We start from the raw sequence: 4,079 nt of genomic DNA, 5'->3' as shown, positions 1-4,079 counted from the left end.
AAGACAGGGCAAAATTGAAGGGGCATTTCTGGAAAGACCAGTAGGGACATGGCATTACTCTTCAACTGTGAGAATAAACTCCTCCCTCTTTGGGAGGCTTTTCTACAAAGCAGTGAGGGAGGGTTTTGCCAAGGTTTAGTAAAACACTATTGATTTTGGCACAATTTAAACTGAGTCAGCAGCTTAGAAAAAAGAGGTTCGGGACTATGAAATTTTACTGTCCACAATCTGCCCAGGTCACTGATATCTTACAGCCCCATAAGACTGCCTCATGGCAGGCAGAGAGGAACTGGAGAACTAGTGTTTCTCCTAGTGAGGAAAATGGAACTAAAATCGGGCTAGGAGCTGAGACAGGAGTTTACTGGACGTATTGACCAAGAGAACCAAGCAGAGAAGATCAGGAGAACCCGATTCAAATGGATAAATGGGGTGGAGTGGGGGAGTTCATGGATTTGAGAATCAGGTGATATCTAAGAGGTCACGTCTTAGGTGCTGAAGAAAACTAGCACATCAGAGACTGGGACAGGAGGGGACTTCCCTGGTGACGCAGTGGATAAGACTCCGAGTTCCCAAAGCTGGGGGCCCCAGGTTTGATCCCTGGTCAGAGAACTAGATCCCACATGCATGCCACAACTAAGGAGCCCTCCTGCTATAACTAAGACCCAGCACAACCAAATAAATAAATAATTTTTTAAAATAGAGGCTGAGATAGGAGAACAGAGTCACTGAACATATTACATAATTGGAAGAACATTTAAGAGTGACAATGAATTCCAGGGTGTGCCCTCTGGATTTTTAGATGATGTTTCTCCCTCTAAAGCCATGTTTGTCCCCTTCTATGTAGTCGTTTAACTCATACAAGTCTTTTACCATCTCACACATCCCCTCTGGCCCCTTCTTCCAGCAGTTTCCTTCGCCTGCATTGTGGAATCCATCCCCAGGTGTCATGTGCTCCCCAGACTCTCCTTTAAAAAAGGAGAGTCCTTCTCAGACCTCAAGTTCCTCCCCACAAAGGCCTTTTGGCAACTCGCTTCCCACCCATGAGTGTTTAGTATGGATGGTACAACCACCAGCGGGACACCCCTGACACTGCCACTGATGTCATCTCAAATGCATCCCTGGGCCTCACTGCCACACTCATGATTCATTTCCAAGGTCCTGTCAGTTTTCCTTCTAAACACCACCTTAGGGTCTCCCTGCCACTCAGTGCACCCAGACAGAGCTGTCACCTGGTAACCTCTGTCACTATTTTGTAAGTTGGAAGAGACATTGAAGGACTTGAGAATCTCCACTGTGGCCCTCATATGCTGGGGTCGCTGTGGCTTTTCTTCCTCACTCCCCCTAACAGGTGACCTTAGTAATGACCGCACCTCCCACCCCTCTAGGTGAAATGCAAATCAATGACTGACTGTGACGCTAATCACCAAGAACATGCCCTTGTCGTCCTCCTAGGGAACACACTTGATCAACCATTCCTGAAAACAGCTGAATGTTCCCTCCTGTAAAACTCATGAAAATCTGCTCTCCTGCTCAGATCAAACCACCGCTCACATTTTGATCTCTGGGTTGTGCAGGGATGTACATCAGGCTCCCGATCTGTATTCCCATCAGCCCTTCATCAAACTTGCAGTGATGGGGTGTACGTAGGGGACAGGTGTGTTCTCCTCCAGCCAGGCTGTGCTGGCCTCATCTCACTTGGTCCATGGGAACTGTGTAATTGTGTGTGGCCCACATATGACAACTGGGCATCCCTATCACGTCTGTCCAATTTTCATGGAGACTGAGGTGGTAATAGGGCCTCCATGCATCTCACAGGTGCCTGGTGTGCTTTACATATGCCAGTGTGTGTGGTCCATGTTTGCCATACATCTTCTCTATTGTGGATGTGGTATGTGCAAGTCTGCCTCCAGGCTGGGCTGAGGGGCATCAGCATTCCATACATGTTACACTTGTGTCCCTAGAGTGTTTGTGGGGCACCCTCAAGTTGTGTCCCACACACCTAACCCACTGTGTTCCACAGATGTGTGTTGCAGATCTCTGGGCTGTGATGCAGTGTCACCACCTACTGCATACCGGGCACACATGGCCTGCACAAAGTGTGGAAGCAAAATACACAGTGTATTTCCAGGTCTGTCACCATCACAAAATTGTCCATCTGGAAAAGACCTCAGGCACCCACCTCATCAGTATCTAGTATACTAAAGGGGAAATATGGAGGAAGGGTGAACATACTAAACAGAAACAGAAAGTTGAAATATAATTGACATACATTATATTACTTTCAGGGGTACAACAGGATGATTAGATATTTGTATGACAGGGATTTTGTGAATTTAGTGAAATCCCACATTTTGTTGACTGGGATTCCAGTGGCATTTGGGATTACTCTGGTAAATGTATTCATTGGTGAAGTTGAGTTAGCAGAAATTCCAAAAGGCTATATCCCTGAATGCTTGGAATATTTTAAGCAGCCTGTATAAAGATGATTGCCCATACTTCCTTTGATGATCCTGAAAAGAATTATGAAAAAACAACTGTTACCCTTCAAACTGAAGCCAAAAAAGGCTGAATTACAGTTAAAAGAGCTGAAAGTATCAAGACTGTGCCAAATATCAGTTATGAGTTCTTACATCTTAGAAATGCAATCTGAAGAGGTTATACATTGACATATCTGGGATTATTAAGTAATATAACCCACTAATGTACATAGAGATAAAGAATACCATGAAATGATATATACCATGATGAAGATTGGGAGAGGGTTCATGGGATTTCATAACAGTCTTTTCCATTTATGGATACATTTGAAAATAGCCATTACAAATGGTAGACTATGTGCTTATAATTTGATATATTGAGAAACATAAATTGAAATGGGCAGGAGAAAACTTGGTTTCAGGGATGCAAGCATGTATGGAAATATCAAAATGTACATTTTAAATATGTACAGTTTATATATATCACGTGCGTGCATGTGTGTGTGTGTGTATACATTTTGGCCACACCACGCAGCTTGTGGGATCTTAGTTCCCTGACCAGGGATTGAACCTGGGCCCACAGCAGTGAAAGCACCAAGTCCTAACGATTGGACCACCAGGGAATTCCCAAAGTTAATTGTATTTAAATCAAACTGCTTTTAAAAAGCAAATATTTAAAACTTGCCACTTCCTAATCATTTGACTCTTTTGTTATTGTCTGTTTTTGAGGTTATTTGTGGCTACTGTATCAGTATGTTGAAATAGAATTAATAGTGTCCTACTGGGGCTTCCCTGGTGGTGCAGTGGTTAAGAATCCACCTGCCAATGCAGGGGACACGAGTTCAAGCCCTGGTCCAGGAAGATCCCACATGCCTCAGAGCAACTAAGCCCATGCGCCACAACTACTGAGCCTGCACTCTAGAGCCCACGAGCCACAACTATTGAGCTCCCGTGTCACAACTACTGAAGCCCCTGTGCCTAGAGCCCATGCTCCGCAACGAGAAGCCACCTCAATGAGAAGCCCACACACCACAACGAAGAGTAGCCCCCGCTAACTGCAACTACAGAAAGCCCGCGCACAGCAATGAAGACCCAAAGCGGCCAAAAATAATAAAATAAAAAAATTTTTTAAATTAAAAAAAAATAGTGTGCTACTGCAATATCTTACCAACTTCACGTTCAGTGCACCATTTTGGCAGTTTGAAATTGACCATGACAGGAAAAAAAAAAAGAAGAAGAAGAAGAAGAAAAGAAATTGACCATGACAGGAGTATTTACACCAGGGAAATCAGCACAAAGACTACAAACCTAGGCGTGATTTAATGTATTATTGAATACGGAGTCTTAAGAATGTAGCGGAGGGCTTCCCTCCACTACAGTGGCGCAGTGGTTGAGAGTCCGCCTGCCGATGCAGGGGACGCGGGTTCGTGCCCCGGTCAGGGAAGACCCCACATGCCATGGAGCGGCTAGGCCCGTGAGCCATGGCCGCTAAGCCTGCGCGTCTGGAGCCTGTGCTCCGCAACGGGAGAGGCCACAACAGTGAGATGCCTGTGTACTGCAAAAAAAAAAAAAAAAAAAAAAAAAAAAGAATGTAGTGGAGAA

The sequence above is a fragment of the Physeter macrocephalus genome, chromosome 17 (assembly GCF_002837175.3).
Source record: "Physeter macrocephalus isolate SW-GA chromosome 17, ASM283717v5, whole genome shotgun sequence".
Taxonomy (NCBI): domain Eukaryota; kingdom Metazoa; phylum Chordata; class Mammalia; order Artiodactyla; family Physeteridae; genus Physeter; species Physeter macrocephalus.
The sequence above is the reverse complement of the archived record's forward strand: the minus strand, read 5'-3'. Positions refer to the sequence as shown.